We start from the raw sequence: 11,493 nt of genomic DNA, 5'->3' as shown, positions 1-11,493 counted from the left end.
CGTTTCCATTCAAACAACACAGTTAGTTCTATTCAACAAGCTGTGGTTCCATTCTGGGACTATGAAGAGGATAAAGAGTTTTTCAGGTTGACCGTAAGCTGCTGGTCTGGATGAATGGCACATCGTGGGGCAGAGAGATTGAACTGCAGACTTATACTGAAGGCACGACTGATCCTTCCCATTCACTACCCACACACACACAACAATATAATGTAGCATCTAGTGATACATATTCTGTGTGTTAATTCATCTCCAAAATGCATTGTACGTTGATACTTTTTGCGAATAAAATCTATTTTCCACTAGATTTCAACATAAGCTAGTTGTGAGTAGCTAGTTGTCATTCATATGGTTTACAGTAGTCTGGTCTGATTTATGGTATCAGTATCTGTCTGTCATTCATATGGTATCAGTACTGTCTGTCATTCTATGGTATCAGTAGTCTGTCATATCATATGGTATCATACTGTCTGTCATTCATGATGTATCAGTAGCCTAGTCTGTCTTCATATGGTTCAGTAGTCTTAGTCTGTCATTCATATGGTATCAGTAGTCGCTGTCTTCAATGTATCAGTAGTCTAGGTCTGCATCTTCATATGGTATCAGTAGCTAGTCTGTCATTCATATGGTATCAGTAGTCTATCTGTCGATTCATATGGTATCAGTAGTCTAGTCTGTCTTCATATGGTATCAGTAGTCTAGTCTGTCATTCATATGGGTTATCAGTATGTCTGTCTGTCATTCATATGGTATCAGTAGTCTAGTCTGTCATTCATATGGTATCAGTAGTCTGTCCATTCATATGGGTATCAGTAGTCTGATGTCTGTCCATTCACTATGGTATCAAGTAGTCTAGTCTGTCATTCCTATGGTATCAGTAGTCTAGTCTGTCATTCATATGGTATCATGCAAGTCAATGTCATGTCATTCTTATGGTATCAGTTAGTCTGTCATTCATATGGTATCAGTAGTCTGTCATTCATATGGTATCAGTAGGTACTGTCCATTCTAGGTAATCCAGTTAAGTCTACGTCTGTTCATTCATATGGTATCAGTAGTCCTAGTCTGTCATTCAAAAAAATATGGTTATCAAGTAAGTTCTTAGTCCTGTCATTCATATGGTATCAGTAGCCTAGTCTGTCATTTCATATGTATCAGTAGTCTAGTCTGTCATTCATATGGGTATTCAGTAGTCTGGTCATTCAAATGGTATCAGTAGTCTAGTCTGTATTCATATGGTATCAGTAGCCTAGTCCTGTCATTCATATGGTATCAGTAGTTCTAGTCCTGTCATTCATTATGGTATCAGTAGTCTAGTCTGTCATTCATATTTAGTAGTCTAGTATGTACTAGTCTGTCATTCATATGGTATCCTGTCCATTCATATGGTATCAGTAGTCTAGGTCTGTCATTCATATGGTAATCAAGTAGTCTAGTCTGTCATTTCATATGGTAAGTAGTCTGGTCATTCATATTGGTATCAGTAGTCTAGTAGTCTGTCATTCATTATAGTGTCTAGTTGTCATTCATATGGTGGAACCACATGTTGTTGAATGGAACCACGTGTTGTTGAATGGAACCACGTGTGTATGTCGGCCATCTTAATATGAGGTCAACTGTTTGGTGGGATGTTGTGTGTGTGTTTGTCGGTAATTTTAATATGAAATAATCTAAAGAAAAGCTGCATGACCTGAGTATAGACTGTTGATCTCTATCTATTAAGGTTAAACTATCTGGAACTTTTATTTTAATTACAGGTATACTGTATGCGGACAGCTGATGAAACTGTGGGTTTGCACAACCAAAGATCTTCTGAACAACTGTCAGAAACCATGTGGTTTGCTGATGTCAACATTGTGAACAGAGTGCCCCATGAAGGCAGTGGGGTTATGGTATGGGAAGGCATAAGCTACGGACAACGAACAAAATTGCATTTTATCGAATCTTTGACAACATCCTGAGGCCCATTGTAGTGCCATTCATCCGCCTCCATTAAAAAAATCTGATCAAATCCCCCAAAAATTATGCACTGAATTAAACCGTAAAATGCTTACTTACAAGCTCTTAACCAACGATGCAGTTTTAAGAAAATAGAGTTATGAAAATATTCACTAAATAAACTAAAGTAACAGAATAAAATAACAATAATGAGGCTATTTACAGGGGGTACCGGTACCGAGGCAATGTGAGGGGTACAGGTTAGTCGAGGTAATTTGTATATGAGGGTGGGGGTAAAGTGACTTTGCATAGATAGTAAACAGCGAGTAGCAGCATTGTAAAAACAAAGGGGGGGGGGGGGAATTTGATTAATTGTTCAGCAGTCTTATGGCTTGGGGATAGAAGCTCTTATGGTGCCTTTTGGACCTAGACTTGACGCTCTGGTACTGCTTGCTGTGCGGTAGCAGAGAGAACAGTCTAGGATTGAGTGACTAGTCTTTTACAAGTTTTTGGGCCTTCCTCTGACACCACCTAGTATATAGGTCCTGGATGTCAGGAAGCTTGGCCCCAGTGATGTACTGGGCCATACCTACTACCCTCTGTAGTGCCTTACGGTAGGATGCTGAGCAATTGCAATACCAGGCAGTGATGCAACCCRTCAGGATGCTCTCGATGGTGCAGCTGTGTAACTTTTTGAGGATCTGGGGACCCATGCCAAATCTTTTCCGAGGGGGAAAAGGTGAGGGGAAAAACGGCGTTGTCGTGCCCTCTTCATGATTTTCTTGGTGTGTTTGGACCATGATAGTTTGTTGGTGATGTGGACACAAAGGAACTTGAAACTCTCGACCCGCTCCACTGCAGCACCGTTGATGTGAATGGTGTGTGTTCGGCCCTCCTATTCCTGTAGTCCACGATTATCTCCTTTATCCTGCTAACATTGAGGGAGAGGTTGTTGTCCTAGCACCACACTGCCAGGTCTCTGACCTCCTCCCTATAGGCTGTCTCATCATTGTCGATGATCAGGCCTACCACCGTTGTGTCGTCAGTAAACTTAATGATGGTGTTGTAGTCGTGCTTGGCCCTGTGCRATTGAGATTGCTTCATCTGTGGATCTGTTGGAGAAGTATGTGAATTGGAGTGGGTCTAGTGTTTCCAGGATGATGGTGTTGATGTGAGCCATAACCAGCCTTTCAACGCACGTCATTACTAATGACGTGACTGTTACGGGCGGTAGTCCTTTAGGCAGGTTACCTTTGCTTTCTTGGGCACAGGGACTATAGTGGTCTGCTTGAAACATGTAGGTATTACAAACTCTGTCAGGGAGAGGTTGAAAATGTCTGTGAAGACACTTGCCAGTTGGTCCGCACAWGCTCTGAGTACATGTCCTGATAATCTGTCTGGCCMCGCAGCCTTGCTGACCTGTTTAAAGGTCTTGCTCACATCGGCTTGATCAAACCGTCGTCCGGAACAGTGTTGCGTGCCTCGAAGCGAGCACAAAAGGCATTTAGCCCAAATGGTAGACTTGCATCACTGGGCAGCTCACGCCTGGGTTTCCCTTTGTAGTTCATAATAGTTTGCAAGGCCTGCCACATCCGACAAGTGTCAGAGCCGATATAATATGATTCAATCTTAGTCTTGTATTGAAGCTTTGCCTGTTTGATGATTCGCCTGAGGGCATAGCAGGATTTCGTTTAAGAGTCCGGATTAGTGTCCCACTCCTTGAAAGCGGCAGCTCTAGCCTAGCTCTGTGAGGATGTTGCCTGTAGTCCATGGTTCCTGGTTGGGATATTTACGTACGGTCACTGTGGGGACAACGTCGTCAATGCAATTATTGCTGAAGCCGGTGACTGAGGTGGTGTACTCCTCTATGCCATTGGATGAATCCCGGAACATACTCCAGTCGGTGCTGAATAGCATCTGCATCATTCAACCACTTCCGTATTGAGCGAGTCACTGGTACTTCCTGCTTTCGTTTTTGCTCGTAAGCAGGAATACGGAGGATATAATTATGGTCAGATTTGCCAAATGGAGGGTGAGKGAGAGCTTTTACGCATCTCTGTACGTGGAGTAAAGGTGGTCTAGACTATTTTTTCCCTCTGGTTGCACATGTGACATGCTGGTAGAAATGAGGTTAAACGGATTTAAGATTACCTGCATTAAAGTCCCCGGCCACTAGGAGCACCTCTTCTGGATGAGCCTTTTCTTGTTTGCTTATGGCCTTATAGAGTTGGTTGAGATCTTATTGAGTGCGGCTTTGTCTCTCGGTAGATAGTGTGGTCTACAGCTTCAAATCAAATCCAATGTTATTGGTCACATACACATGGTTAGCAGATGTTAATGCGAGTGTAGCGAARTGCTTATGCTTCTAGTTCCCGACAGTGCAGTAATATCTAACATGTAATCTAACAATTCCACAACAATTACCTAATACACACAAATCTAAGTAAAGGGATGGAATGAGAATATATACATGTAAATACATGGATGGGCAATGACAGAGAGGCATAGGCCAGATGCAATAGATGGTATAAAATACGGTATATACATATGAGATGAGTAATGCAAGATATGTAAACATTATTAAAGTGGTATTATTAAAGTGACCAGTGATCCATTTATWAAAGTGGCCAATGATTTCTAGTCTGTATGTAGGCAGCAGCCTCTCTGTGTTAGTTAGTGATGGCAGTTTAACTGTCTGATGGCCTTGAGATAGAAGCTGTTTTTCAGTCTCTCTGTCCCAGCTTTGATGCACCTTTTCCTACCTCACCTCCTGGATGATAACGGGGTGAACAGGCAGTGGCTCGGATGGTTGGTGTTCTTGATGATCTTTTTGGCCTTCCTGTGACATTGGGTGGTGTAGGTGTCCTGGAGGGCAGGTTGGCCCCGGTGATGCGTTGTGCAGACCTCACCACCCTCTGGAGAGCCTTGCGGTTGAGGGCGGTGCAGTTGCCTTACCAGGCGGTGATACAGCCCGACAGGATGCTCTCAATTGTGCATCTGTAAAAGTTTGTGAGGGTTTTAGGTGACAAGCCAAATCTCTTCAGAGAAATCCTCGAGACTACCTTAATATTAGACATTGCGCACCAGCTGTTACTGACAAATAGACACACACTCCCACCCCTCGTCTTACCGGATGTAGCTGTTCTGTCCTCCTGATGCACGGAAAACCCAGCCAACTGTATATTTTCCGTGTCATCGTTCAGCCACACCTCTGTGAAACATAGGATATTYGTTTTTAATGTCCCGTTGGTAGGATTGTCTCGAACGGAGCTAATCCAGTTTATTCTCCAGTGATTGCACGTTGRCCAATAAAACGGATGATAGAGGCGGGTTACCCAGTCGCTGACCAATTCTCACAAGGCACCCTTCGCGTCAGACTCATTAAAGAAAATATCTTCATCCAATTCGAGGTGAGTAAWTGCTGTTCTGATATCCAAAAGCGCTTTTCGGTCATAAAAGACAGGAGCATCAACATTATGTACAAAACAAATGACAGCATGATAATGCATACGCCTAACGTAAGGATCTGTACACAAATCTTGGAAGCTGAAAATGTCCCAGTTCTTCCATAGCCTGCGTACTCACCAGACTTGTCACCCATTGAGCATGTTTGAGATGCTCTGGATCAATGTGTATGACAACATTCCTACCTATTTTTTTAAAGGTACCTGTGACCAACAGATGCATATCTGGTGGGTAGAGGAGAGGGGGTTTCGTTGAGGAAAGAACTAGAGTGTTCTATCCCTTCAGGAAAAAGGCGTGATGACATCTGTAGAATCTTTAATGGGACTAGTGAAGAAGGCACAGCTGATGATCCACTGATAAAACTCCAGATAACCTGAGATCAGGACTCAAAGTTTCAACAAAGACATGGACACAAACATCAACGTTCCTTTCACCAGAGGTGGTGTTTGTTCAACTGCATGTTCTATCCCTATTGTGTGTGAAAGTGCAGAGGCTGTGTGGAGTGACGCGCTCAGAGAGAGAGATATATATATATGAGGAAGAAAGGCGCTACAAGGTGCCATTATAGGAAGAAGAAGATCGGTATCTTTCTAACAACCAACAGCCTGCTTGGACCAGCACATTGCAGCGCGCTACTCTGTCTACCTTCTGCGATTGGGTAACGTACCTATCTAGTTTCTGATTTCTAAACTAGCCGTTTTCATTTGGGGTTGGGGAATATGAAGGAGGAACTATACGTTAAGTTGTGGAATGTATTTTTATGCAGAATGTATCCTCTTGACGCCCAGTTCTGCCCAGTGGAACGGGGTTAAGTGTGCAACACAGCGGCACTCCCAAACTTTATGAAATGGAGAGGAAAGACTCTAAACAGAATTCTTTCTTTGAATGAATATGATACATCATTTCTTTTTTAATCTTCAAATTAGTTTAAAAGAATACAGAATTATGAATTTCCTGCACATAGACACATTAATCTGTTTTTGTGCGGTTCTATTTTTACTTCTTTAATTTAGCAATTTTTGTATAGTATATAATAGTTAGTTTTACCAGTTATATTTGAACAGTTTGTGTGTTTGTCCCTTCTAGAATGACACGGTGTCATAGAGCCACTCTCGTGCTGTTGGTCTACGGCATTCTAATGCACTACAGCATCTACTGCTCGTCTATAGGACTCAGTTACCCCAAGATCAGGTTGGTTGTTCGTTTCTATTTAAAATAGATATTAGTTCTGATGAGGGTTCATCTCAGACATCTCAGATCTCTATTCTTTATCAAGATTTATGAATCAAAGCTAAATTAAACAGTGTTWTTATCAACAGGAATCAGCGTTCAATTTTGGAATATTATATGGACATGTTTATGCAGAATAGCACAGGCTATTATAGTTCATGTATTTTATAAAAACATTTTAAATGTTTGTTATAGAATAGTCTAAATGATTGCAAATAATATTTTATCGATATAATATTTTTCATAGGTCTTTATTTTGACTGATTGACTTGAACGTGTGTAATGTCAGCTGGTGTTAGTTTGTTGAAATAGACAGAGGTCCCGTCCAGACAGGACAACAGAACTCCCCCGTATTACATTAGAGAAACAGTAGATAGTATAGTAGATATACTACATGGTGACACCCTGTATAAAATGAGAGGTATGAATGAAACCTGCAGGAGCATAGCCCTGCCTGGGATGAAGACGGGACGGCGGGAGGCCGAGGGGGAGAGCGAAGGGGAGAGCCGAGGGGAGAAGCTTGGGGAGACCGGGGGAGTAGGGGAGAGCTTGTGGGGAGAGGGGAGAGCCGAGGGGAGAGCGAGGTGGAGAGTCCGGAGGAGAGCCGTGGGGAAGGAGCGAGGGGAGAGGGGAAAGAGCTGATGGGGACGAGGGGAAGGCCCGAGGGGGAGGAGAAGCCCCTTGGGGAGAGCCGAGGGAGAGGCTGGGGAGAGTGTGGGGAGAGGGGAGAGCCGAGGGGAGAGCCGTGCGGGAGAGCCGTGGGGAGAGGGTGGGGAGAGGGGAGAGCGTGGGGAGAGCCGAGGGGAGAGGGGGAGAGCCGAGGGAAGAGCTTGGTGGGGGAGGAGCTGCGTGGGGAGTTAGCGCGTGGGGAGAGGGAGAGCCGAGGAGAGCGTGGCATGGGGAGAGCCGAGGGGAGAGGGGAGAGCCGAGGGGAGAGCCTGTGGGAGAGCCGTGGGGAGAGGGGAGAGCCGTGGGGAGAGGAGCCGTGGGCGAGAGCCCGAGGGGAGAGCCTGGGGAGAAGCCGTGGGGAGGGGAGCGCTGTGGGAGAGCGTGGAGGCCGTGGGAGAGGGGAGAGCCGTGGGGGAGGAGACCGAGTGGAGAGCGATGGGAGGAGCTGTGGGGAGAGGGGAGAGCCGTGGGGAGAGCCGAGGGGAGACAATGGACGGGCTAGTAGGGTACTAGGGGGTAACTAGCCCCCCTTAAGAACAATGTCTAATTGCTGACACAAAAAAGCAACGTTTGGAAAACAAATTTGTATGTGATGAAGGTCATGCTTTGGTGAAYAAACTATAAAGGGAAATAAATGGAATGTTGCTTTTAGGAAAGGGGCGGGTTTTTAAAGTTCAGGGGTAAAGTCCCTCTTTTTAACTCACATTMATTTTCTTTGTCTTTATTTATTGTTCCTTTTCCATACAATCCATTATGTACAATTGCACTAAATATAATTTGAACAATGCAAGATTTTAAATCCCAGCGGCCTTTAAAATTAAATTCAGGAGCTAAGGGTTTTCAATGGTTGTTTTTAATTCATWAAAAAAAAATCATTGGAATATAATATTGGAATGGAAATAAAATTAACATTAAATAACATTGGAATATAACGTTTAATAACAATAACTTAACTAATTAACTTAGTGTAACAATGATGTGGCAAATCTCTTATGCTCTGCTATTGCACAAWTCTAATATGTACCTGTAGGTCACAAATAAAGTCAAAGTGGAGCACAAGTCATGAGCCAAACTCCTGCACTGATTACACCTAATCCAGTCCCCATCTGTGACTGAAGACAGGGGGAGAGATGCTTAAAAACATAGATTGCTATCTAGCTATATGACATAACATGCTGTGTAATATAGCTAAAAGGCTATAAAGTTGCATTAACTATAAAGCTATCAGTCACTAGTGGAAACATGTACAACTTAAATTGAGTTACGTTATGTTTTTTAATGTATTTTCCCTCAAATGATCTGGTAGTAAGGTTGCTAGCTAGCACTCCGAGCAGCTTATGCTAACTAGCTAGCTGGCTASYATTTACTGCTAGTGAAGTTGCTAGCTAGAAAGTTATCATAAACTAGAGCTAACTGAGATATCATTGTCTAAATGACAGGTAGAAACACATTCATAAGCATAAAGGGGGGGCGAGTTGCCCCCAACACACTCATCCATCATATTACTACTTTACTCGAAAATGATCTAAATGTTTCTCTATAAACAAGTGGATTATTTATCTTAAGGCTTTCCTACTTATATATATATATACACTTTTTAATGATACAGATCTAAGTTAATTAGAATATGTGACTGACCGGCTCAAATTGGTCTGATGTAGCAAAATTCAAAATGTTTTTTGAAAACATTTTTACATAAAAGTAGAGACTCAGAGCTACAAAATGGTATATCATAAACTATTTTTGAGGCGCAATGAGAAAGTAATTCTGCTTTGAAAGTTTATAAACTTGTAAACTCACTTATGAGAAAAGGGCCTTTGAATGTTTTGGTACCTACTGGAGAGCTCTCCTTTGGCTACACCCATTCAGCATTGTGCACACTTAAGCCAGCTCCACCCATCTCTTTAAGGATTCACATTTGAGGTCATGTGCTAAACAGTGAGTAGTGTAGTAAAGATTAAGACCAAAAGTGGTAGTAGCCTACAATAAGGATACATTCCAGGTAAACAGAAAATATTTGATGATACTAACCCAGACACACTTGTCTAAATTGATGCGTCATGTGAAAGAAATGCTATATTCCCCAGCCACATCCAGTGGTGGAAAAGTACTAAATTGTCATATAAGYGTAAATCAAATATATCCTTATATTTAGGGATAGGCATCCTGCTAGCGGGACACAAGCCTACAACATCCGGTGAAATTGGAGGGCACGCAATTCAAATAAATAATAATAATATTAACCATTCTGAAAAATACAAGTATCTTACATCATTTAAAAGCTTAAAATCGTGTTAATCTAACTGCGTTGTCCGATTTCGAATAGACTTTACGGCGAAAGCATACCATGCGATTCTCTGAGGACGGCACCCCACGTCAACATATCTTTCAACCAGCACAGGCTTCATAAAATCACAAATAGCGATTAAATAAATCACATACTTTTGAAGATCTTCCTCTGTTTGCAATCCCAAGGGTCCCAGCTACAACATGAATGGTCGTTTTGTTAGTTAAAATCCTTCTTTATATCCCAAAMGTCAGTTTTGTTGGCACCATYGATTTCAGTAATCCACTYGTTGTAACGCTCGAAGAGGATGGGTGTGGAGTCAGGCGCAGAGAGCAGAAGTATCTGGGGAAAAACGCTTTAATGTCCAAAACAGGAACACGTACAATGGGTGACGCCGAACACAGGCGTAACATACCAAACCCAAGTGCAACTGCGTAAATCCGGACAGCGAAAAAACCAACAATAAAACAGAGTACACCTCTAACATAAACAGTAACAAGCCCGCACAAACACAAGCGGGCTAACCGAACTTAAATAACCGTATGGCCCAAGCAAGTCTCTTCTTCTTATGGTGTCCTTTAGTAGTGGGTTCTTTGCAGCAATTCGACCATGAAGGCCTGATTCACGCAGTCTCCTCTGAACAGTTGATATTGAGATGTCTGTTACTTGAACTCTGTGAAGCATTTATTAGGCCTGAAATTTCTTGAGGTTGGTAACTCTAATGAACTTATCCTCTGCCAGCAGAGGTCTTTCCTGTGGCAGTCCTCATGAGAGCCAGTTTCATCATAGCCGCTTGATGGATTTTGCGACTCGCACTTGAAGAAACCTTTAAAGTTCCATATAGATATTCCAGATTGACTGACCTTCATGTCTTAAAGTAATGATGGACTGTCGTTTCTCTTTGCTTATTTGAGCTGTTCTTGCCATAATATTGACTTGGTATTTTATCAAATAGTGCTATCTTCTGTATACCAATCCTACCTTGTCACYGTTTTGCTCAAACACATTATAAGAAAGAAAGAAATTCCCCAAATTAACAAGGTGCACCTGTTAATTGAAATGTATTCCAGGTGACTACCTCATGAAGATGGTTGAGAGAATGTCAAGAGAGTGCAATTTGAACCCCCCCAGGTGTCGCCCATCTTACCCATTATCCCCTGTGTATTTATACACATGTTCTCTGTTTGTTTGTTGCCAGTTCGTCTTGTTAAGCTTGTTTTTCCGTGGTCCTGATTTCCTAGTCTCTGTTTTCTAGCCTTCCCGTTTCCGACCTGTTCTGCCTGCCCTGACCTCAAGCCTGCCTGCCCCCCTGTACCTTTCAGACTCTGACCTGGTTAATGAATTCTGCCTGTCCTCGAACTGTCTATTGCCTGCCCCTTGTTTTTTAATACAAATCTGAGACTATAACCATCTGCCTCCTGCGTCTGCATCTGGGTCTCACCCTATGTTGTTATACTTAGTTTGAAGATGTAATCCGGAGACAGGTGTTTTCTCCAACTCCTTAGCTATCAGACTCTAATGAACTGATTTCAAAACACTCCAGAAAGTGGAGAGCAACACTTATGCAGCTCCACTACATGAGAATTTTTTTTTAAAGCCGCGTTCTACAAGATTACCAACACAGACTGACCAGCTCAAATAGACAGAAGCCTTCTATATGGCAGACCAATCCGAACTCATCTGTACGCATGTCCAGCCCACTCATTATCTCAGTCAATCTTGGCTAGTGGGAAGGGTACTGTTTTCTGTGGCTAAACCAACAAAGCTCGTAATTTAACACTTTTATTTGTATTTACAGATGGATTTCAAGTTTGTTGTTAAGGCACATAAAAGTTCACATGTTCGAGAAGGCATTTCTGCCCCAAAAAAGCATTTTGATATAAAAAAAAGATTTATGTTCAAAC

The sequence above is a fragment of the Salvelinus sp. IW2-2015 genome, linkage group LG35, assembly GCF_002910315.2.
Source record: "Salvelinus sp. IW2-2015 linkage group LG35, ASM291031v2, whole genome shotgun sequence".
Classification (NCBI taxonomy): domain Eukaryota; kingdom Metazoa; phylum Chordata; class Actinopteri; order Salmoniformes; family Salmonidae; genus Salvelinus; species Salvelinus sp. IW2-2015.
Note: the sequence above shows the minus strand (reverse complement) of the source record.